The sequence below is a fragment of the Crinia signifera genome, chromosome 4 (assembly GCF_055691185.1).
Source record: "Crinia signifera chromosome 4, ASM5569118v1, whole genome shotgun sequence".
Lineage (NCBI taxonomy): Eukaryota > Metazoa > Chordata > Amphibia > Anura > Myobatrachidae > Crinia > Crinia signifera.
The window spans coordinates 313153830-313176329 of NC_139220.1; the positions used below are offsets into that span (position 1 = coordinate 313153830).

Consider the following 22500-nt stretch of genomic DNA (forward strand, 5'->3'; position numbering starts at 1 on the left):
CAGAAAGAAAATAATAAGAGTATACTTCAAAGTCAAGATATGGACAATTCCAATGAAATGGATTATGTTTGCATGACAATTATAAGAAATTAGCAGAATTTTGAGCAGTGTTGCAACTGCAGATGATATAGGTATCCATATAAACAGTAATCACATTGCAGAAATTTAGATGAGAACCATGGTAATTAGTTTCTCTTAAAGAATTCCGTTTAGTACATTTCACTTTCAAAATGACATTTGACCCCGACGTGATTTGAACACGCAACCTTCTGATCTGGAGTCAGACGCGCTACCGTTGCGCCACGAGGTCTTCTTTAGATATCTGTAATTCACTGATTCGGGTGATTTAGATCACGCATATACTGTCATCATATACTAATTTGTGAAATAAATAATTTGTGAGTAAACAAGCTTACATCCTTGATTTAATAACCAAGGAATATGCCTGGTGGTCGTGCTTAAGTGCAAAGTCATTATTCTTAACAAAAAAGGTCAGTTCAATTTAAAACAGTCATAGCCCCAGAAAGAAAATAATAAGAGTATACTTCAAAGTCAAGATATGGACAATTCCAATGAAATGGATTATGTTTGCATGACAATTATAAGAAATTAGCAGAATTTTGAGTCTTTGTTGCAACTGCAGATGATATAGGTATCCATATAAACAGTAATCACATTGCAGAAATTTAGATGAGAACCATGGTCAGACTGAAAGTGGATAAATCAATGGGGCCAGACGGAGTGCATCCAAGGATACTAAAAGAACTAAAAGATGTGTTGGTAGCGCCATTAACAGATTTATTCAACCAGTCACTAGATACAGGTGCAGTTCCAGAGGACTGGAGAAAAGCAAATGTAGTTCCACTGCACAAAAGCGGAAGCAAAGAAGAAGCAAGTAACTACAGACCAGTGAGCCTTACATCAGTAGTAGGGAAAATAATGGAAACACTATTAAAAGAAAGAATAGTGGAATATCTTAAATTAAACAACTTACAGGATCCAAAACAGCATGGTTTTACTGCAGGGAGATCATGCCAAACAAGTCTCATTGACTTTTTTGACTCCGTGACCAAAATACTAGATGAAGGGGGGGCTGTAGATGTGGCATATCTAGACTTTAGTAAGGCATTTGACACTGTCCCACATCGCAGGCTGCTAAATAAACTTGAAAGTGTGGGATTGGATTATAAAACAATTAAATGGATAAGAACCTGGTTGCAGGATAGGAAACAGACAGTTGTCGTAAATGGAGTGCATTCTATGGAGGGACATGTTACCAGTGGAGTACCCCAGGGATCTGTACTTGGACCAGTGCTCTTTAATATCTTTGTCAGTGACATTGCAAATGGTATTGAAGGGAAAGTATGCCTTTTTGCAGATGATACAAAGATATGCAACAGAGTAGACACACCAGGAGGGGTAAATCAAATGACTGATGATCTAAGTAAACTTGAGAATTGGTCAAGAGAATGGCAACTACAGTTTAATGCTAAAAAATGCAAAATTATGCACTTGGGACTCAAAAACCCAAAGGCTCAATATAGTATCAAGGGTACTATAATGGAAACTACTGAGGAGGAAAGAGATCTAGGAGTCACTATTTCAAGTGACTTAAAGGCAGGGAGGCAATGTAACAAAGCAATGAGGAAGGCTAGTCAGATGCTTGGTTGCATAGGGAGAGGAATCAGTAGCAGAAAAAAAGACGTAATAATGCCACTTTATAGGTCATTGGTACGACCTCATCTGGAATACTGTGTCCAGTTCTGGAGGCCATATCTTCAGAAGGATATAAATACATTGGAGAGTGTACAAAGAAGGGCAACTAAAATGGTTCATGGCCTACATCACAAAACTTACCTGGATAGACTAAAAGATCTTAACATGTATAGTTTGGAGCAGAGAAGGGAAAGGGGGGACATGATAGAAATCTTCAAATATATCAAGGGTTTTAACATAGTACAGGTGGGAAATTTTCTTCAAAGGAAAACAAGTAATAAAACACGAGGACATGCACTGAAACTGGAGGGAGGTAGATTCAGGGGAAATGTTAGAAAGAATTACTTCACAGAAAGGGTAGTGGATAAGTGGAATAGCCTCCCATCAGAGGTGGTAGAGGCTAAGACAGTAGAACAATTTAAACATGCTTGGGATAGGCATATGAATATCCTTACAAATAAATAAGGATTAAAAAGGGTTGAGTTTACCTGAAGGGTAAAAAAGGGGCAGACTAGATGGGCCAAATGGTTCTTATCTGCCGTCAAATTCTATGTTTCTATGTTTCTATGGTAATTAGTTTCTCTTAAAGAATTCCATTTAGTACATTTCACTTTCAAAATGACGATTGACCCCGACGTGATTTGAACACGCAACCTTCTGATCTGGAGTCAGACGCGCTACCGTTGCGCCACGAGGTCTTCTTTAGATATCTGTAATTCACTGATTCGGGTGATTTAGATCACGCATATACTGTCATCATATACTAATTTGTGAAATAAATAATTTGTGAGTAAACAAGCTTACATCCTTGATTCAATAACCAAGGAATATGCCTGGTGGTCGTGCTTAAGTGCAAAGTCATTATTCTTAACAAAAAAGGTCAGTTCAATGGAAAACAGTCATAGCACCAGAAAGAAAATAATAAGAGTATACTTCAAAGTCAAGATATGGACAATTCCAATGAAATGGATTATGTTTGCATGACAATTATAAGAAATTAGCAGAATTTTGAGACTTATTTGCAACTGCAGATGATATAGGTATCCATATAAACAGTAATCACATTGCAGAAATTTAGATGAGAACCATGGTGATTAGTTTCTCTTATAGAATTCCATTTAGTACATTTCACTTTCAAAATGACAATTGACCCCGACGTGATTTGAACACGCAACCTTCTAATCTGGAGTCAGACGCGCTACCGTTGCGCCACGAGGTCTTCTTTAGAGCAACTATAATTCATTGATTCGGCAGATTTTGATCACCCATATACTGTCTGCATATACTAATTTGTGAAATAAATAATTTGTGAGAAAACAAGCTTACATCCTTAATTTAATAACCAAGGAATATGCCTGGTGGTCGTGCTTAAGTGCAAAGTCATTATTCTTAACAAAAAAGGTCAGTTCAATTTAAAACAGTCATAGCGCCAGAAAGAAAATAATAAGAGTATACTTCAAAGTCAAGATATGGACAATTCCAATGAAATGGATTATGTTTGCTTGACAATTATAAGAAATTAGCAGAATTTTGAGTCTTTGTTGCAACTGCAGATGATATAGGTATCCATATAAACAGTAATCACATTGCAGAAATTGAGATGAGAACCATGGTAATTAGTTTCTCTTAAAGAATTCCATTTAGTACATTTCACTTTCAAAATGACAATTGACCCCGACGTGATTTGAACACGCAACCTTCTGATCTGGAGTCAGACGCGCTACCGTTGCGCCACGAGGTCTTCTTTAGACATCTGTAATTCACTGATTCGGGTGATTTAGATCACCCATATACTGTCTGCATATAGTAATTTGTGAAATAATTAATTTGTGAGTAAACAAGCTTACATCCTTGATTCAATAACCAAGGAATATGCCTGGTGGTCGTGCTTAAGTGCAAAGTCATTATTCTTAACAAAAAAGGTCAGTTCAATTTAAAACAGTCATAGCGCCAGAAAGAAAATAATAAGAGTATACTTCAAAGTCAAGATATGGACAATTCCAATGAAATGGATTATGTTTGCATGACAATTATAAGAAATTAGCAGAATTTTGAGTCTTTGTTGCAACTGCAGATGATATAGGTATCCATATAAACAGTAATCACATTGCAGAAATTTAGATGAGAACCATGGTAATTAGTTTCTCTTAAAGAATTCCGTTTAGTACATTTCACTTTCAAAATGACAATTGACCCCGACGTGATTTGAACACGCAACCTTCTGATCTGGAGTCAGACGCGCTACCGTTGCGCCACGAGGTCTTCTTTAGACATCTGTAATTCACTGATTCGGGTGATTTAGATCACCCATATACTGTCTGCATATACTAATTTGTGAAATAATTAATTTGTGAGTAAACAAGCTTACATCCTTGATTCAATAACCAAGGAATATGCCTGGTGGTCGTGCTTAAGTGCAAAGTCATTATTCTTAACAAAAAAGGTCAGTTCAATGGAAAACAGTCATAGCACCAGAAAGAAAATAAGGTACTTGTTTCCTAGAACGGCCACAATCGTGAGTGATCGTGGCTCTTAATTAAGGGACACGATCCTCACGATGTGGCCGATTTTTTACAATTTTTTCACTTTGAATGACAGAAATCGGGTCAATCGGTCGGTCGCGACCAATTAAAATCGGCCGCGATGCGACCGACCGATTGACCCGATTTTTCCATAGACTTCAATGTTAAAAAATCTTTTAACATTGAAATCGGGAGGATCGCGTCGGTCTTGTGCCATTAAAATGGCACAAGATGAGATGGACTTGATTAAGTCCATCTCACATAGGGTAAAATGATAAAAAAGGTGAAATGGCCCAATATGACCCATTTCACATTTTTTATGTGCCCGCCATGACCCCACGATAGACGTGAACCCGAAGCGTGGCGAGCGCAGCGAGCCCGCGAGGGGCGGCGGTGCGCGTCCTCCGACCTTTTCATTCCCCTACTATCCACTAGGGCGTGGAGTGAGAATAGAATAGTGTGGCGAGCGCAGCGAGCCACCGAGCCCGAAGCGTGGCGAGCGCAGCGAGCCCCGCGAGGGGACGCGTATACCTGTGAAGTTAGACGCGTCCCCTCGCGGGGCTCGCTGCGCTCGCCACGCTTCGGGCTCGGTGGCTCGCTGCGCTCGCCACACTATTCTATTCTCACTCCACGCCCTAGTGGATAGTAGGGGAATGAAAAGGTCGGAGGATGCGCACCGCCGCCCCTCGCGGGCTCGCTGCGCTCGCCACGCTTCGGGTTGACGTCTATTGTGGGGTCTACCCCACTTAGTAACATTTGGGGGGGCAATTGAAACAAATCTGGTGAAAAAAAAAAAAAATCGGGTGAAAAATCGGTCGGTCGGATCGGTCGCATCGTATGCGACCAAATCGCATGCGATGCGATCGATCCGATTTTTTATCTTACGACCACAACGATCTAAATCGTTGTGGCCGTGCTAGGAAACAAGTACCGAAAATAATAAGAGTATACTTCAAAGTCAAGATATGGACAATTCCAATGAAATGGATTATGTTTGCATGACAATTATAAGAAATTAGCAGAATTTTGAGTCTTTGTTGTAACTGCAGATGATATAGGTATCCATATAAACAGTAATCACATTGCAGAAATTTAGATGAGAACCATGGTAATTAGTTTCTCTTAAAGAATTCCGTTTAGTACATTTCACTTTCAAAATGACAATTGACCCCGACGTGATTTGAACACGCAACCTTCTAATCTGGAGTCAGACGCGCTACCGTTGCGCCACGAGGTCTTCTTTCAAACAAATGCAATTCACTGATTCGGGTGATTTAGATCACCCATATACTGTCTGCATATACTAATTTATGAAATAAATAATTTGTGAGTAAACAAGCTTGAATCCTTGATTCAATAACCAAGGAATATGCCTGGTGGTCGTACTTAAGTGCAAAGTCATTATTCTTAACAAAAAAGGTCAGTTCAATGGAAAACAGTCATAGCACCAGAAAGAAAATAATAAGAGTATACTTCAAAGTCAAGATATGGACAATTCCAATGAAATGGATTATGTTTGCATGACAATTATAAGAAATTAGCAGAATTTTGAGACTTATTTGCAACTGCAGATGATATAGGTATCCATATAAACAGTAATCACATTGCAGAAATTTAGATGAGAACCATGGTGATTAGTTTCTCTTATAGAATTCCATTTAGTACATTTCACTTTCAAAATGACAATTGACCCCGACGTGATTTGAACACGCAACCTTCTGATCTGGAGTCAGACGCGCTACCGTTGCGCCATGAGGTCTTCTTTAGATATCTGTAATTCACTGATTCAGGTGATTTAGATCACCCATATACTGTCATCATATACTAATTTGTGAAATAAATAATTTGTGAGAAAACAAGCTTACATCCTTGATTTAATAACCAAGGACTATGCCTGGTGGTCGTGCTTAAGTGCAAAGTCATTATTCTTAACAAAAAAGGTCAGTTCAATTTAAAACAGTCATAGCGCCAGAAAGAAAATAATAAGAGTATACTTCAAAGTCAAGATATGGACAATTCCAATGAAATGGATTATGTTTGCATGACAATTATAAGAAATTAGCAGAATTTTGAGTCTTTGTTGCAACTGCAGATGATATAGGTATCCATATAAACAGTAATCACATTGCAGAAATTTAGATGAGAACCATGGTGATTAGTTTCTCTTATAGAATTCCATTTAGTACATTTCACTTTCAAAATGACAATTGACCCCGACGTGATTTGAACACGCAACCTTCTGATCTGGAGTCAGACGCGCTACCGTTGCGCCACGAGGTCTTCTTTAGATCAACTATAATTCATTGATTCGGCAGATTTAGATCACCCATATACTGTCTGCATATACTAATTTGTGAAATAAATAATTTGTGAGAAAACAAGCTTACATCCTTGATTCAATAACCAAGGAATATGCCTGGTGGTCGTGCTTAAGTGCAAAGTCATTATTCTTAACAAAAAAGGTCAGTTCAATGGAAAACAGTCATAGCGCCAGAAAGAAAATAATAAGAGTATACTTCAAAGTCAAGATATGGACAATTCCAATGAAATCGATTATGTTTGCATGACAATTATAAGAAATTAGCAGAATTTTGAGTCTTTGTTGTAACTGCAGATGATATAGGTATCCATATAAACAGTAATCACATTGCAGAAATTTAGATGAGAACCATGGTAATTAGTTTCTCTTAAAGAATTCCGTTTAGTACATTTCACTTTCAAAATGACAATTGACCCCGACGTTATTTGAACACGCAACCTTCTGATCTGGAGTCAGACGCGCTACCGTTGTGCCACGAGGTCTTCTTTCAAACAATTACAATTCACTGATTCGGGTGATTTAGATCACCCATATACTGTCTGCATATACTAATTTATGAAATAAATAATTTGTGAGTAAACAAGCTTGAATCCTTGATTCAATAACCAAGGAATATGCCTGGTGGTCGTACTTAAGTGCAAAGTCATTATTCTTAACAAAAAAGGTCAGTTCAATGGAAAACAGTCATAGCACCAGAAAGAAAATAATAAGAGTATACTTCAAAGTCAAGATATGGACAATTCCAATGAAATGGATTATGTTTGCATGACAATTATAAGAAATTAGCAGAATTTTGAGACTTATTTGCAACTGCAGATGATATAGGTATCCATATAAACAGTAATCACATTGCAGAAATTTAGATGAGAACCATGGTGATTAGTTTCTCTTATAGAATTCCATTTAGTACATTTCCTTTTCAAAATGACAATTGACCCCGACGTGATTTGAACACGCAACCTTCTGATCTGGAATCAGACGCGCTACCGTTGCGCCACGAGGTCTTCTTTAGAGCAACTATAATTCATTGATGCGGGAGATTTAGATCACCCATATACTGTCTGCATATACTAATTTGTGAAATAAATAATTTGTGAGAAAACAAGCTTACATCCTTGATTTAATAACCAAGGAATATGCCTGGTGGTCGTGCTTAAGTGCAAAGTCATTATTCTTAACAAAAAAGGTCAGTTCAATTTAAAACAGTCATAGCGCCAGAAAGAAAATAATAAGAGTATACTTCAAAGTCAAGATATGGACAATTCCAATGAAATTGATTATGTTTGCATGACAATTATAAGAAATTAGCAGAATTTTGAGTCTTTGTTGTAACTGCAGATGATATAGGTATCCATATAAACAGTAATCACATTGCAGAAATTTAGATGAGAACCATGGTAATTAGTTTCTCTTAAAGAATTCCGTTTAGTACATTTCACTTTCAAAATGACAATTGACCCCGACGTTATTTGAACACGCAACCTTCTGATCTGGAGTCAGACGCGCTACCGTTGTGCCACGAGGTCTTCTTTCAAACAATTACAATTCACTGATTCGGGTGATTTAGATCACCCATATACTGTCTGCATATACTAATTTATGAAATAAATAATTTGTGAGTAAACAAGCTTGAATCCTTGATTCAATAACCAAGGAATATGCCTGGTGGTCGTACTTAAGTGCAAAGTCATTATTCTTAACAAAAAAGGTCAGTTCAATGGAAAACAGTCATAGCACCAGAAAGAAAATAATAAGAGTATACTTCAAAGTCAAGATATGGACAATTCCAATGAAATGGATTATGTTTGCATGACAATTATAAGAAATTAGCAGAATTTTGAGACTTATTTGCAACTGCAGATGATATAGGTATCCATATAAACAGTAATCACATTGCAGAAATTTAGATGAGAACCATGGTGATTAGTTTCTCTTATAGAATTCCATTTAGTACATTTCCTTTTCAAAATGACAATTGACCCCGACGTGATTTGAACACGCAACCTTCTGATCTGGAGTCAGACGCGCTACCGTTGCGCCACGAGGTCTTCTTTAGATCAACTATAATTCATTGATTCGGCAGATTTAGATCACCCATATACTGTCTGCATATACTAATTTGTGAAATAAATAATTTGTGAGAAAACAAGCTTACATCCTTGATTCAATAACCAAGGAATATGCCTGGTGGTCGTGCTTAAGTGCAAAGTCATTATTCTTAACAAAAAAGGTCAGTTCAATGGAAAACAGTCATAGCGCCAGAAAGAAAATAATAAGAGTATACTTCAAAGTCAAGATATGGACAATTCCAATGAAATGGATTATGTTTGCATGACAATTATAAGAAATTAGCAGAATTTTGAGACTTATTTGCAACTGCAGATGATATAGGTATCCATATAAACAGTAATCACATTGCAGAAATTTAGATGAGAACCATGGTGATTAGTTTCTCTTATAGAATTCCATTTAGTACATTTCCTTTTCAAAATGACAATTGACCCCGATGTGATTTGAACACGCAACCTTCTGATCTGGAATCAGACACGCTACCATTGCGCCACGAGGTCTTCTTTAGAGCAACTATAATTCATTGATGCGGGAGATTTAGATCACCCATATACTGTCTGCATATACTAATTTGTGAAATAAATAATTTGTGAGAAAACAAGCTTACATCCTTGATTTAATAACCAAGGAATATGCCTGGTGGTCGTGCTTAAGTGCAAAGTCATTATTCTTAACAAAAAAGGTCCGTTCAATTTAAAACAGTCATAGCGCCAGAAAGAAAATAATAAGAGTATACTTCAAAGTCAAGATATGGACAATTCCAATGAAATTGATTATGTTTGCATGACAATTATAAGAAATTAGCAGAATTTTGAGTCTTTGTTGTAACTGCAGATGATATAGGTATCCATATAAACAGTAATCACATTGCAGAAATTTAGATGAGAACCATGGTAATTAGTTTCTCTTAAAGAATTCCGTTTAGTACATTTCACTTTCAAAATGACAACGTGATTTGAACACGCAACCTTCTGATCTGGAGTCAGACGCGCTACCGTTGCGCCACGAGGTCTTCTTTAGAGCAACTATAATTCATTGATTCGGGAGATTTAGATCACCCATATACTGTCTGCATATACTAATTTGTGAAATAAATAATTTGTGAGAAAACAAGCTTACATCCTTGATTTAATAACCAAGGAATATGCCTGGTGGTCGTGCTTAAGTGCAAAGTCATTATTCTTAACAAAAAAGGTCAGTTCAATTTAAAACAGTCATAGCGCCAGAAAGAAAATAATAAGAGTATACTTCAAAGTCAAGATATGGACAATTCCAATGAAATCGATTATGTTTGCATGACAATTATAAGAAATTAGCAGAATTTTGAGTCTTTGTTGCAACTGCAGATGATATAGGTATCCATATAAACAGTAATCACATTGCAGAAATTTAGATGAGAACCATGGTGATTAGTTTCTCTTATAGAATTCCATTTAGTACATTTCCCTTTCAAAATGACAATTGACCCCGTCGTGATTTGAACACGCAACCTTCTGATCTGGAATCAGACGCGCTACCGTTGCGCCACGAGGTCTTCTTTAGAGCAACTATAATTCATTGATGCGGGAGATTTAGATCACCCATATACTGTCTGCATATACTAATTTGTGAAATAAATAATTTGTGAGAAAACAAGCTTACATCCTTGATTTAATAACCAAGGAATATGCCTGGTGGTCGTGCTTAAGTGCAAAGTCATTATTCTTAACAAAAAAGGTCAGTTCAATTTAAAACAGTCATAGCGCCAGAAAGAAAATAATAAGAGTATACTTCAAAGTCAAGATATGGACAATTCCAATGAAATTGATTATGTTTGCATGACAATTATAAGAAATTAGCAGAATTTTGAGTCTTTGTTGTAACTGCAGATGATATAGGTATCCATATAAACAGTAATCACATTGCAGAAATTTAGATGAGAACCATGGTAATTAGTTTCTCTTAAAGAATTCCGTTTAGTACATTTCACTTTCAAAATGACAATTGACCCCGACGTTATTTGAACACGCAACCTTCTGATCTGGAGTCAGACGCGCTACCGTTGTGCCACGAGGTCTTCTTTCAAACAATTACAATTCACTGATTCGGGTGATTTAGATCACCCATATACTGTCTGCATATACTAATTTATGAAATAAATAATTTGTGAGTAAACAAGCTTGAATCCTTGATTCAATAACCAAGGAATATGCCTGGTGGTCGTACTTAAGTGCAAAGTCATTATTCTTAACAAAAAAGGTCAGTTCAATGGAAAACAGTCATAGCACCAGAAAGAAAATAATAAGAGTATACTTCAAAGTCAAGATATGGACAATTCCAATGAAATGGATTATGTTTGCATGACAATTATAAGAAATTAGCAGAATTTTGAGACTTATTTGCAACTGCAGATGATATAGGTATCCATATAAACAGTAATCACATTGCAGAAATTTAGATGAGAACCATGGTGATTAGTTTCTCTTATAGAATTCCATTTAGTACATTTCCTTTTCAAAATGACAATTGACCCCGACGTGATTTGAACACGCAACCTTCTGATCTGGAGTCAGACGCGCTACCGTTGCGCCACGAGGTCTTCTTTAGATCAACTATAATTCATTGATTCGGCAGATTTAGATCACCCATATACTGTCTGCATATACTAATTTGTGAAATAAATAATTTGTGAGAAAACAAGCTTACATCCTTGATTCAATAACCAAGGAATATGCCTGGTGGTCGTGCTTAAGTGCAAAGTCATTATTCTTAACAAAAAAGGTCAGTTCAATGGAAAACAGTCATAGCGCCAGAAAGAAAATAATAAGAGTATACTTCAAAGTCAAGATATGGACAATTCCAATGAAATGGATTATGTTTGCATGACAATTATAAGAAATTAGCAGAATTTTGAGACTTATTTGCAACTGCAGATGATATAGCTATCCATATAAACAGTAATCACATTGCAGAAATTTAGATGAGAACCATGGTGATTAGTTTCTCTTATAGAATTCCATTTAGTACATTTCCTTTTCAAAATGACAATTGACCCCGATGTGATTTGAACACGCAACCTTCTGATCTGGAATCAGACACGCTACCATTGCGCCACGAGGTCTTCTTTAGAGCAACTATAATTCATTGATGCGGGAGATTTAGATCACCCATATACTGTCTGCATATACTAATTTGTGAAATAAATAATTTGTGAGAAAACAAGCTTACATCCTTGATTTAATAACCAAGGAATATGCCTGGTGGTCGTGCTTAAGTGCAAAGTCATTATTCTTAACAAAAAAGGTCCGTTCAATTTAAAACAGTCATAGCGCCAGAAAGAAAATAATAAGAGTATACTTCAAAGTCAAGATATGGACAATTCCAATGAAATTGATTATGTTTGCATGACAATTATAAGAAATTAGCAGAATTTTGAGTCTTTGTTGTAACTGCAGATGATATAGGTATCCATATAAACAGTAATCACATTGCAGAAATTTAGATGAGAACCATGGTAATTAGTTTCTCTTAAAGAATTCCGTTTAGTACATTTCACTTTCAAAATGACAACGTGATTTGAACACGCAACCTTCTGATCTGGAGTCAGACGCGCTACCATTGCGCCACGAGGTCTTCTTTAGAGCAACTATAATTCATTGATTCGGGAGATTTAGATCACCCATATACTGTCTGCATATACTAATTTGTGAAATAAATAATTTGTGAGAAAACAAGCTTACATCCTTGATTTAATAACCAAGGAATATGCCTGGTGGTCGTGCTTAAGTGCAAAGTCATTATTCTTAACAAAAAAGGTCAGTTCAATTTAAAACAGTCATAGCGCCAGAAAGAAAATAATAAGAGTATACTTCAAAGTCAAGATATGGACAATTCCAATGAAATCGATTATGTTTGCATGACAATTATAAGAAATTAGCAGAATTTTGAGTCTTTGTTGCAACTGCAGATGATATAGGTATCCATATAAACAGTAATCACATTGCAGAAATTTAGATGAGAACCATGGTGATTAGTTTCTCTTATAGAATTCCATTTAGTACATTTCCCTTTCAAAATGACAATTGACCCCGTCGTGATTTGAACACGCAACCTTCTGATCTGGAATCAGACGCGCTACCGTTGCGCCACGAGGTCTTCTTTAGAGCAACTATAATTCATTGATGCGGGAGATTTAGATCACCCATATACTGTCTGCATATACTAATTTGTGAAATAAATAATTTGTGAGAAAACAAGCTTACATCCTTGATTTAATAACCAAGGAATATGCCTGGTGGTCGTGCTTAAGTGCAAAGTCATTATTCTTAACAAAAAAGGTCAGTTCAATTTAAAACAGTCATAGCGCCAGAAAGAAAATAATAAGAGTATACTTCAAAGTCAAGATATGGACAATTCCAATGAAATTGATTATGTTTGCATGACAATTATAAGAAATTAGCAGAATTTTGAGTCTTTGTTGTAACTGCAGATGATATAGGTATCCATATAAACAGTAATCACATTGCAGAAATTTAGATGAGAACCATGGTAATTAGTTTCTCTTAAAGAATTCCGTTTAGTACATTTCACTTTCAAAATGACAATTGACCCCGACGTTATTTGAACACGCAACCTTCTGATCTGGAGTCAGACGCGCTACCGTTGTGCCACGAGGTCTTCTTTCAAACAATTACAATTCACTGATTCGGGTGATTTAGATCACCCATATACTGTCTGCATATACTAATTTATGAAATAAATAATTTGTGAGTAAACAAGCTTGAATCCTTGATTCAATAACCAAGGAATATGCCTGGTGGTCGTACTTAAGTGCAAAGTCATTATTCTTAACAAAAAAGGTCAGTTCAATGGAAAACAGTCATAGCACCAGAAAGAAAATAATAAGAGTATACTTCAAAGTCAAGATATGGACAATTCCAATGAAATGGATTATGTTTGCATGACAATTATAAGAAATTAGCAGAATTTTGAGACTTATTTGCAACTGCAGATGATATAGGTATCCATATAAACAGTAATCACATTGCAGAAATTTAGATGAGAACCATGGTGATTAGTTTCTCTTATAGAATTCCATTTAGTACATTTCCTTTTCAAAATGACAATTGACCCCGACGTGATTTGAACACGCAACCTTCTGATCTGGAGTCAGACGCGCTACCGTTGCGCCACGAGGTCTTCTTTAGATCAACTATAATTCATTGATTCGGCAGATTTAGATCACCCATATACTGTCTGCATATACTAATTTGTGAAATAAATAATTTGTGAGAAAACAAGCTTACATCCTTGATTCAATAACCAAGGAATATGCCTGGTGGTCGTGCTTAAGTGCAAAGTCATTATTCTTAACAAAAAAGGTCAGTTCAATGGAAAACAGTCATAGCGCCAGAAAGAAAATAATAAGAGTATACTTCAAAGTCAAGATATGGACAATTCCAATGAAATGGATTATGTTTGCATGACAATTATAAGAAATTAGCAGAATTTTGAGACTTATTTGCAACTGCAGATGATATAGCTATCCATATAAACAGTAATCACATTGCAGAAATTTTGATGAGAACCATGGTGATTAGTTTCTCTTATAGAATTCCATTTAGTACATTTCCTTTTCAAAATGACAATTGACCCCGATGTGATTTGAACACGCAACCTTCTGATCTGGAATCAGACACGCTACCATTGCGCCACGAGGTCTTCTTTAGAGCAACTATAATTCATTGATGCGGGAGATTTAGATCACCCATATACTGTCTGCATATACTAATTTGTGAAATAAATAATTTGTGAGAAAACAAGCTTACATCCTTGATTTAATAACCAAGGAATATGCCTGGTGGTCGTGCTTAAGTGCAAAGTCATTATTCTTAACAAAAAAGGTCCGTTCAATTTAAAACAGTCATAGCGCCAGAAAGAAAATAATAAGAGTATACTTCAAAGTCAAGATATGGACAATTCCAATGAAATTGATTATGTTTGCATGACAATTATAAGAAATTAGCAGAATTTTGAGTCTTTGTTGTAACTGCAGATGATATAGGTATCCATATAAACAGTAATCACATTGCAGAAATTTAGATTAGAACCATGGTAATTAGTTTCTCTTAAAGAATTCCGTTTAGTACATTTCACTTTCAAAATGACAATTGACCCCGACGTTATTTGAACACGCAACCTTCTGATCTGGAGTCAGACGCGCTACCGTTGCGCCACGAGGTATTCTTTCAAACAATTACAATTCACTGATTCGGGTGATTTAGATCACCCATATACTGTCTGCATATACTAATTTATGAAATAAATAATTTGTGAGTAAACAAGCTTGAATCCTTGATTCAATAACCAAGGAATATGCCTGGTGGTCGTACTTAAGTGCAAAGTCATTATTCTTAACAAAAAAGGTCAGTTCAATGGAAAACAGTCATAGCACCAGAAAGAAAATAATAAGAGTATACTTCAAAGTCAAGATATGGACAATTCCAATGAAATGGATTATGTTTGCATGACAATTATAAGAAATTAGCAGAATTTTGAGACTTATTTGCAACTGCAGATGATATAGGTATCCATATAAACAGTAATCACATTGCAGAAATTTAGATGAGAACCATGGTGATTAGTTTCTCTTATAGAATTCCATTTAGTACATTTCCTTTTCAAAATGACAATTGACCCCGACGTGATTTGAACACGCAACCTTCTGATCTGGAATCAGACACGCTACCATTGCGCCACGAGGTCTTCTTTAGAGCAACTATAATTCATTGATGCGGGAGATTTAGATCACCCATATACTGTCTGCATATACTAATTTGTGAAATAAATAATTTGTGAGAAAACAAGCTTACATCCTTGATTTAATAACCAAGGAATATGCCTGGTGGTCGTGCTTAAGTGCAAAGTCATTATTCTTAACAAAAAAGGTCAGTTCAATTTAAAACAGTCATAGCGCCAGAAAGAAAATAATAAGAGTATACTTCAAAGTCAAGATATGGACAATTCCAATGAAATTGATTATGTTTGCATGACAATTATAAGAAATTAGCAGAATTTTGAGTCTTTGTTGTAACTGCAGATGATATAGGTATCCATATAAACAGTAATCACATTGCAGAAATTTAGATGAGAACTCTTGTGATTATTTTCTCTTAAAGAATTCCGTTTAGTACATTTCACTTTCAAAATGACAATTGACCCCGACGTGATTTGAACACGCAACCTTCTGATCAGGAGTCAGACGCGCTACCGTTGCGCCACGAGGTCTTCTTTAGATCAACTATAATTCATTGATTCGGGAGATTTAGATCACCCATATACTGTCTGCATATACTAATTTGTGAAATAAATAATTTGTGAAAAAACAAGCTTACATCATTGATTCAATAACCACGGAATATGCCTGGTGGTCGTGCTTAAGTGCAAAGTCATTATTCTTAACAAAAAAGGTCAGTTCAATGGAAATCAGTCATAGCGCCTGAAAGAAAATAATAAGAGTATACTTCAAAGTCAAGATATGGACAATTCCAATGAAATGGATTATGTTTGCATGACAATTATAAGAAATTAGCAGAATTTTGAGTCTTTGTTGCAACTGCAGATGATATAGGTATCCATATAAACAGTAATCACATTGCAGAAATTTAGATGAGAACCATGGTAATTAGTTTCTCTTAAAGAATTCCGTTTAGTACATTTCACTTTCAAAATGACAATTGACCCCGACGTGATATGAACACACAACCTTCTGATCTGGAGTCAGACGCGCTACCGTTGCGCCACGAGGTCTTCTTTAGACATCCGTAATTCACTGATTCGGGTGATTTAGATCACCCATATACTGTCTGCATATACTAATTTGTGAAATAATTAATTTGTGAGTAAACAAGCTTACATCCTTGATTCAATAACCAAGGAATATGCCTGGTGGTCGTGCTTAAGTGCAAAGTCATTATTCTTAACAAAAAAGGTCAGTTCAATGGAAAACAGTCATAGCACCAGAAAGAAAATAATAAGAGTATACTTCAAAGTCAAGATATGGACAATTCCAATGAAATGGATTATGTTTGCATGACAATTATAAGAAATTAGCAGAATTTTGAGTCTTTGTTGTAACTGCAGATGATATAGGTATCCATATAAACAGTAATCACATTGCAGAAATTTAGATGAGAACCATGGTAATTAGTTTCTCTTAAAGAATTCCGTTTAGTACATTTCACTTTCAAAATGACAATTGACCCCGACGTGATTTGAACACGCAACTTTCTGATCTGGAGTCAGACGCGCTACCGCTGCGCCACGAGGTCTTCTTTCAAACAAATGCCATTCACTGATTCGGGTGATTTAGATCACCCATATACTGTCTGCATATACTAATTTATGAAATAAATAATTTGTGAGTAAACAAGCTTGAATCCTTGATTCAATAACCAAGGAATATGCCTGGTGGTCGTACTTAAGTGCAAAGTCATTATTCTTAACAAAAAAGGTCAGTTCAATGGAAAACAGTCATAGCACCAGAAAGAAAATAATAAGAGTATACTTCAAAGTCAAGATATGGACAATTCCAATGAAATGGATTATGTTTGCATGACAATTATAAGAAATTAGCAGAATTTTGAGTCTTTGTTGCAACTGCAGATGATATAGGTATCCATATAAACAGTAATCACATTGCAGAAATTTAGATGAGAACCATGGTGATTAGTTTCTCTTATAGAATTCCATTTAGTACATTTCACTTTCAAAATGACAACGTGATTTGAACACGCAACCTTCTGATCTGGAGTCAGACGCGCTACCGTTGCGCCACGAGGTCTTCTTAAGAGCAACTATAATTCATTGATTCGGGAGATTTAGATCACCCATATACTGTCTGCATATACTAATTTGTGAAATAAATAATTTGTGAGAAAACAAGCTTACATCCTTGATTTAATAACCAAGGAATATGCCTGGTGGTCGTGCTTAAGTGCAAAGTCATTATTCTTAACAAAAAAGGTCAGTTCAATTTAAAACAGTCATAGCGCCAGAAAGAAAATAATAAGAGTATACTTCAAAGTCAAGATATGGACAATTCCAATGAAATCGATTATGTTTGCATGACAATTATAAGAAATTAGCAGAATTTTGAGTCTTTGTTGCAACTGCAGATGATATAGGTATCCATATAAACAGTAATCACATTGCAGAAATTTAGATGAGAACCATGGTGATTAGTTTCTCTTATAGAATTCCATTTAGTACATTTCCCTTTCAAAATGACAATTGACCCCGACGTGATTTGAACACGCAACCTTCTGTTCTGGAGTCAGACGCGCTACCGTTGTGCCACGAGGTCTTCTTTCAAACAATTACAATTCACTGATTCGGGTGATTTAGATCACCCATATACTGTCTGCATATACTAATTTATGAAATAAATAATTTGTGAGTAAACAAGCTTGAATCCTTGATTCAATAACCAAGGAATATGCCTGGTGGTCGTACTTAAGTGCAAAGTCATTATTCTTAACAAAAAAGGTCAGTTCAATGGAAAACAGTCATAGCACCAGAAAGAAAATAATAAGAGTATACTTCAAAGTCAAGATATGGACAATTCCAATGAAATGGATTATGTTTGCATGACAATTATAAGAAATTAGCAGAATTTTGAGACTTATTTGCAACTGCAGATGATATAGGTATCCATATAAACAGTAATCACATTGCAGAAATTTAGATGAGAACCATGGTGATTAGTTTCTCTTATAGAATTCCATTTAGTACATTTCCTTTTCAAAATGACAATTGACCCCGACGTGATTTGAACACGCAACTTTCTGATCTGGAATCAGACACGCTACCATTGCGCCACGAGGTCTTCTTTAGAGCAACTATAATTCATTGATGCGGGAGATTTAGATCACCCATATACTGTCTGCATATACTAATTTGTGAAATAAATAATTTGTGAGAAAACAAGCTTACATCCTTGATTTAATAACCAAGGAATATGCCTGGTGGTCGTGCTTAAGTGCAAAGTCATTATTCTTAACAAAAAAGGTCAGTTCAATTTAAAACAGTCATAGCGCCAGAAAGAAAATAATAAGAGTATACTTCAAAGTCAAGATATGGACAATTCCAATGAAATTGATTATGTTTGCATGACAATTGTAAGAAATTAGCAGAATTTTGAGTCTTTGTTGTAACTGCAGATGATATAGGTATCCATATAAACAGTAATCACATTGCAGAAATTGAGATGAGAACTCTTGTGATTATTTTCTCTTAAAGAATTCCGTTTAGTACATTTCACTTTCAAAATGACAATTGACCCCGACGTGATTTGAACACGCAACCTTCTGATCTGGAGTCAGACGCGTAACCGTTGCGCCACGAGGTCTTCTTTAGATCAACTATAATTCATTGATTCGGGAGATTTAGATCACCCATATACTGTCTGCATATACTAATTTGTGAAATAAATAATTTGTGAAAAAACAAGCTTACATCCTTGATTCAATAACCAAGGAATATGCCTGGTGGTCGTGCTTAAGTGCAAAGTCATTATTCTTAACAAAAAAGGTCAGTTCAATGGAAAACAGTCTTTGTTGTAACTGCAGATGATATAGGTATCCATATAAACAGTAATCACATTGCAGAAATTTAGATGAGAACCATGGTAATTAGTTTCTCTTAAAGAATTCCGTTTAGTACATTTCACTTTCAAAATGACAATTGACCCCGACGTTATTTGAACACGCAACCTTCTGATCAGAAGTCAGACGCGCTACCGTTGTGCCACGAGGTCTTCTTTCAAACAATTACAATTCACTGATTCGGGTGATTTAGATCACCCATATACTGTCTGCATATACTAATTTATGAAATAAATAATTTGTGAGTAAACAAGCTTGAATCCTTGATTCAATAACCAAGGAATATGCCTGGTGGTCGTACTTAAGTGCAAAGTCATTATTCTTAACAAAAAAGGTCAGTTCAATGGAAAACAGTCATAGCACCAGAAAGAAAATAATAAGAGTATACTTCAAAGTCAAGATATGGACAATTCCAATGAAATGGATTATGTTTGCATGACAATTATAAGAAATTAGCAGAATTTTGAGACTTATTTGCAACTGCAGATGATATAGGTATCCATATAAACAGTAATCACATTGCAGAAATTTAGATGAGAACCATGGTGATTAGTTTCTCTTATAGAATTCCATTTAGTACATTTCCTTTTCAAAATGACGACTGACCCCGACGTGATTTGAACACGCAACCTTCTGATCTGGAATCAGACACGCTACCATTGCGCCACGAGGTCTTCTTTAGAGCAACTATAATTCATTGATGCGGGAGATTTAGATCACCCATATACTGTCTGCATATACTAATTTGTGAAATAAATAATTTGTGAGAAAACAAGCTTACATCCTTGATTTAATAACCAAGGAATATGCCTGGTGGTCGTGCTTAAGTGCAAAGTCATTATTCTTAACAAAAAAGGTCAGTTCAATTTAAAACAGTCATAGCGCCAGAAAGAAAATAATAAGAGTATACTTCAAAGTCAAGATATGGACAATTCCAATGAAATTGATTATGTTTGCATGACAATTATAAGAAATTAGCAGAATTTTAAATCTTTGTTGTAACTGCAGATGATATAGGTATCCATATAAACAGTAATCACATTGCAGAAATTTAGATGAGAACTCTTGTGATTATTTTCTCTTAAAGAATTCCGTTTAGTACATTTCACTTTCAAAATGACAATTGACCCCGACGTGATTTGAACACGCAACCTTCTGATCTGGAGTCAGACGCGCTACCGTTGCGCCACGAGGTCTTCTTTAGATCAACTATAATTCATTGATTCGGGAGATTTAGATCACCCATATACTGTCTGCATATACTAATTTGTGAAATAAATAATTTGTGAGAAAACAAGCTTACATCCTTGATTCAATAACCAAGGAATATGCCTGGTGGTCGTGCTTAAGTGCAAAGTCATTATTCTTAACAAAAAAGGTCAGTTCAATGAAAAACAGTCATAGCGCCAGAAAGAAAATAATAAGAGTATACTTCAAAGTCAAGATATGGACAATTCCAATGAAATGGATTATGTTTGCATGACAATTATAAGAAATTAGCAGAATTTTGAGACTTATTTGCAACTGCAGATGATATAGGTATCCATATAAACAGTAATCACATTGCAGAAATTTAGATGAGAACCATGGTGATTAGTTTCTCTTATAGAATTCCATTTAGTACATTTCCTTTTCAAAATGACAATTGACCCCGACGTGATTTGAACACGCAACCTTCTGATCTGGAATCAGACACGCTACCATTGCGCCACGATGTCTTCTTTAGAGCAACTATAATTCATTGATGCGGGAGATTTAGATCACCCATATACTGTCTGCATATACTAATTTGTGAAATAAATAATTTGTGAGAAAACAAGCTTACATCCTTGATTTAATAACCAAGGAATATGCCTGGTGGTCGTGCTTAAGTGCAAAGTCATTATTCTTAACAAAAAAGGTCAGTTCAATTTAAAACAGTCATAGCGCCAGAAAGAAAATAATAAGAGTATACTTCAAAGTCAAGATATGGACAATTCCAATGAAATTGATTATGTTTGCATGACAATTATAAGAAATTAGCAGAATTTTGAGTCTTTGTTGTAACTGCAGATGATATAGGTATCCATATAAAAAGTAATCACATTGCAGAAATTTAGATGAGAACTCTTGTGATTATTTTCTCTTAAAGAATTCCGTTTAGTACATTTCACTTTCAAAATGACAATTGACCCCGACGTGATTTGAACACGCAACCTTCTGATCTGGAGTCAGACGCGCTACCGTTGCGCCACGAGGTCTTCTTTAGATCAACTATAATTCATTGATTCGGGAGATTTAGATCACCCATATACTGTCTGCATATACTAATTTGTGAAATAAATAATTTGTGAGAAAACAAGCTTACATCCTTGATTCAATAACCAAGGAATATGCCTGGTGGTCGTGCTTAAGTGCAAAGTCATTATTCTTAACAAAAAAGGTCAGTTCAATGGAAAACAGTCATAGCGCCAGAAAGAAAATAATAAGAGTATACTTCAAAGTCAAGATATGGACAATTCCAATGAAATGGATTATGTTTGCATGACAATTATAAGAAATTAGCAGAATTTTGAGACTTATTTGCAACTGCAGATGATATAGGTATCCATATAAACAGTAATCACATTGCAGAAATTTAGATGAGAACCATGGTGATTAGTTTCTCTTATAGAATTCCATTTAGTACATTTCCTTTTCAAAATGACAATTGACCCCGACGTGATTTGAACACGCAACCTTCTGATCTGGAATCAGACACGCTACCATTGCGCCACGAGGTCTTCTTTAGAGCAACTATAATTCATTGATGCGGGAGATTTAGATCACCCATATACTGTCTGCATATACTAATTTGTGAAATAAATAATTTGTGAGAAAACAAGCTTACATCCTTGATTTAATAACCAAGGAATATGCCTGGTGGTCGTGCTTAAGTGCAAAGTCATTATTCTTAACAAAAAAGGTCAGTTCAATTTAAAACAGTCATAGCGCCAGAAAGAAAATAATAAGAGTATACTTCAAAGTCAAGATATGGACAATTCCAATGAAATTGATTATGTTTGCATGACAATTATAAGAAATTAGCAGAATTTTGAGTCTTTGTTGTAACTGCAGATGATATAGGTATCCATATAAACAGTAATCACATTGCAGAAATTTAGATGAGAACCATGGTAATTAGTTTCTCTTAAAGAATTCCGTTTAGTACATTTCACTTTCAAAATGACAATTGACCCCGACGTGATTC

The 22500-nt window shown here is 35.5% G+C and overlaps 35 non-coding genes across 35 annotated transcripts in view; all 35 read right to left on the reverse strand.

The window, feature by feature from the left end:
* Positions 1-238: 238 nt before the first annotated feature.
* TRNAW-CCA (transfer RNA tryptophan (anticodon CCA)) lies at positions 239-310 on the reverse strand. Its single transcript has one exon. It is a non-coding gene; the product is annotated as a tRNA-Trp (tRNA).
* Positions 311-2342: 2032 nt separating this feature from the next.
* Positions 2343-2414, reverse strand: TRNAW-CCA (transfer RNA tryptophan (anticodon CCA)). Its single transcript has one exon. It is a non-coding gene; the product is annotated as a tRNA-Trp (tRNA).
* A 449-nt stretch (positions 2415-2863) lies between these two features.
* TRNAW-CCA (transfer RNA tryptophan (anticodon CCA)) lies at positions 2864-2935 on the reverse strand. Its single transcript has one exon. It is a non-coding gene; the product is annotated as a tRNA-Trp (tRNA).
* Positions 2936-3385: 450 nt separating this feature from the next.
* TRNAW-CCA (transfer RNA tryptophan (anticodon CCA)) lies at positions 3386-3457 on the reverse strand. Its single transcript has one exon. It is a non-coding gene; the product is annotated as a tRNA-Trp (tRNA).
* Positions 3458-3906: 449 nt separating this feature from the next.
* On the reverse strand, positions 3907-3978 carry TRNAW-CCA (transfer RNA tryptophan (anticodon CCA)). Its single transcript has one exon. It is a non-coding gene; the product is annotated as a tRNA-Trp (tRNA).
* A 1425-nt stretch (positions 3979-5403) lies between these two features.
* Positions 5404-5475, reverse strand: TRNAW-CCA (transfer RNA tryptophan (anticodon CCA)). Its single transcript has one exon. It is a non-coding gene; the product is annotated as a tRNA-Trp (tRNA).
* A 450-nt stretch (positions 5476-5925) lies between these two features.
* On the reverse strand, positions 5926-5997 carry TRNAW-CCA (transfer RNA tryptophan (anticodon CCA)). The gene has a single exon. It is a non-coding gene; the product is annotated as a tRNA-Trp (tRNA).
* Positions 5998-6446: 449 nt separating this feature from the next.
* TRNAW-CCA (transfer RNA tryptophan (anticodon CCA)) lies at positions 6447-6518 on the reverse strand. The gene has a single exon. It is a non-coding gene; the product is annotated as a tRNA-Trp (tRNA).
* A 450-nt stretch (positions 6519-6968) lies between these two features.
* Positions 6969-7040, reverse strand: TRNAW-CCA (transfer RNA tryptophan (anticodon CCA)). Its single transcript has one exon. It is a non-coding gene; the product is annotated as a tRNA-Trp (tRNA).
* Positions 7041-7490: 450 nt separating this feature from the next.
* TRNAW-CCA (transfer RNA tryptophan (anticodon CCA)) lies at positions 7491-7562 on the reverse strand. The gene has a single exon. It is a non-coding gene; the product is annotated as a tRNA-Trp (tRNA).
* Positions 7563-8012: 450 nt separating this feature from the next.
* TRNAW-CCA (transfer RNA tryptophan (anticodon CCA)) lies at positions 8013-8084 on the reverse strand. Its single transcript has one exon. It is a non-coding gene; the product is annotated as a tRNA-Trp (tRNA).
* Positions 8085-8534: 450 nt separating this feature from the next.
* On the reverse strand, positions 8535-8606 carry TRNAW-CCA (transfer RNA tryptophan (anticodon CCA)). The gene has a single exon. It is a non-coding gene; the product is annotated as a tRNA-Trp (tRNA).
* A 450-nt stretch (positions 8607-9056) lies between these two features.
* TRNAW-CCA (transfer RNA tryptophan (anticodon CCA)) lies at positions 9057-9128 on the reverse strand. Its single transcript has one exon. It is a non-coding gene; the product is annotated as a tRNA-Trp (tRNA).
* A 962-nt stretch (positions 9129-10090) lies between these two features.
* TRNAW-CCA (transfer RNA tryptophan (anticodon CCA)) lies at positions 10091-10162 on the reverse strand. Its single transcript has one exon. It is a non-coding gene; the product is annotated as a tRNA-Trp (tRNA).
* A 450-nt stretch (positions 10163-10612) lies between these two features.
* Positions 10613-10684, reverse strand: TRNAW-CCA (transfer RNA tryptophan (anticodon CCA)). Its single transcript has one exon. It is a non-coding gene; the product is annotated as a tRNA-Trp (tRNA).
* A 450-nt stretch (positions 10685-11134) lies between these two features.
* Positions 11135-11206, reverse strand: TRNAW-CCA (transfer RNA tryptophan (anticodon CCA)). Its single transcript has one exon. It is a non-coding gene; the product is annotated as a tRNA-Trp (tRNA).
* Positions 11207-11656: 450 nt separating this feature from the next.
* On the reverse strand, positions 11657-11728 carry TRNAW-CCA (transfer RNA tryptophan (anticodon CCA)). Its single transcript has one exon. It is a non-coding gene; the product is annotated as a tRNA-Trp (tRNA).
* A 962-nt stretch (positions 11729-12690) lies between these two features.
* On the reverse strand, positions 12691-12762 carry TRNAW-CCA (transfer RNA tryptophan (anticodon CCA)). The gene has a single exon. It is a non-coding gene; the product is annotated as a tRNA-Trp (tRNA).
* Positions 12763-13212: 450 nt separating this feature from the next.
* On the reverse strand, positions 13213-13284 carry TRNAW-CCA (transfer RNA tryptophan (anticodon CCA)). Its single transcript has one exon. It is a non-coding gene; the product is annotated as a tRNA-Trp (tRNA).
* Positions 13285-13734: 450 nt separating this feature from the next.
* Positions 13735-13806, reverse strand: TRNAW-CCA (transfer RNA tryptophan (anticodon CCA)). The gene has a single exon. It is a non-coding gene; the product is annotated as a tRNA-Trp (tRNA).
* Positions 13807-14256: 450 nt separating this feature from the next.
* TRNAW-CCA (transfer RNA tryptophan (anticodon CCA)) lies at positions 14257-14328 on the reverse strand. Its single transcript has one exon. It is a non-coding gene; the product is annotated as a tRNA-Trp (tRNA).
* A 972-nt stretch (positions 14329-15300) lies between these two features.
* On the reverse strand, positions 15301-15372 carry TRNAW-CCA (transfer RNA tryptophan (anticodon CCA)). The gene has a single exon. It is a non-coding gene; the product is annotated as a tRNA-Trp (tRNA).
* A 450-nt stretch (positions 15373-15822) lies between these two features.
* Positions 15823-15894, reverse strand: TRNAR-CCU (transfer RNA arginine (anticodon CCU)). The gene has a single exon. It is a non-coding gene; the product is annotated as a tRNA-Arg (tRNA).
* A 450-nt stretch (positions 15895-16344) lies between these two features.
* TRNAW-CCA (transfer RNA tryptophan (anticodon CCA)) lies at positions 16345-16416 on the reverse strand. The gene has a single exon. It is a non-coding gene; the product is annotated as a tRNA-Trp (tRNA).
* A 449-nt stretch (positions 16417-16865) lies between these two features.
* Positions 16866-16937, reverse strand: TRNAW-CCA (transfer RNA tryptophan (anticodon CCA)). Its single transcript has one exon. It is a non-coding gene; the product is annotated as a tRNA-Trp (tRNA).
* Positions 16938-17899: 962 nt separating this feature from the next.
* On the reverse strand, positions 17900-17971 carry TRNAW-CCA (transfer RNA tryptophan (anticodon CCA)). Its single transcript has one exon. It is a non-coding gene; the product is annotated as a tRNA-Trp (tRNA).
* Positions 17972-18421: 450 nt separating this feature from the next.
* TRNAW-CCA (transfer RNA tryptophan (anticodon CCA)) lies at positions 18422-18493 on the reverse strand. The gene has a single exon. It is a non-coding gene; the product is annotated as a tRNA-Trp (tRNA).
* Positions 18494-18943: 450 nt separating this feature from the next.
* Positions 18944-19015, reverse strand: TRNAW-CCA (transfer RNA tryptophan (anticodon CCA)). The gene has a single exon. It is a non-coding gene; the product is annotated as a tRNA-Trp (tRNA).
* A 336-nt stretch (positions 19016-19351) lies between these two features.
* Positions 19352-19423, reverse strand: TRNAR-UCU (transfer RNA arginine (anticodon UCU)). The gene has a single exon. It is a non-coding gene; the product is annotated as a tRNA-Arg (tRNA).
* Positions 19424-19873: 450 nt separating this feature from the next.
* Positions 19874-19945, reverse strand: TRNAW-CCA (transfer RNA tryptophan (anticodon CCA)). Its single transcript has one exon. It is a non-coding gene; the product is annotated as a tRNA-Trp (tRNA).
* A 450-nt stretch (positions 19946-20395) lies between these two features.
* Positions 20396-20467, reverse strand: TRNAW-CCA (transfer RNA tryptophan (anticodon CCA)). Its single transcript has one exon. It is a non-coding gene; the product is annotated as a tRNA-Trp (tRNA).
* Positions 20468-20917: 450 nt separating this feature from the next.
* Positions 20918-20989, reverse strand: TRNAW-CCA (transfer RNA tryptophan (anticodon CCA)). The gene has a single exon. It is a non-coding gene; the product is annotated as a tRNA-Trp (tRNA).
* A 450-nt stretch (positions 20990-21439) lies between these two features.
* On the reverse strand, positions 21440-21511 carry TRNAW-CCA (transfer RNA tryptophan (anticodon CCA)). The gene has a single exon. It is a non-coding gene; the product is annotated as a tRNA-Trp (tRNA).
* Positions 21512-21961: 450 nt separating this feature from the next.
* TRNAW-CCA (transfer RNA tryptophan (anticodon CCA)) lies at positions 21962-22033 on the reverse strand. Its single transcript has one exon. It is a non-coding gene; the product is annotated as a tRNA-Trp (tRNA).
* A 450-nt stretch (positions 22034-22483) lies between these two features.
* The window catches only part of TRNAW-CCA (transfer RNA tryptophan (anticodon CCA)), a 72-nt gene continuing 55 nt past the window's right edge, over positions 22484-22500 (reverse strand). Inside the window, exon 1 of the tRNA in view lies at positions 22484-22500. This exon is cut by the window's right edge and continues 55 nt beyond it. This is a non-coding gene — a tRNA (tRNA-Trp).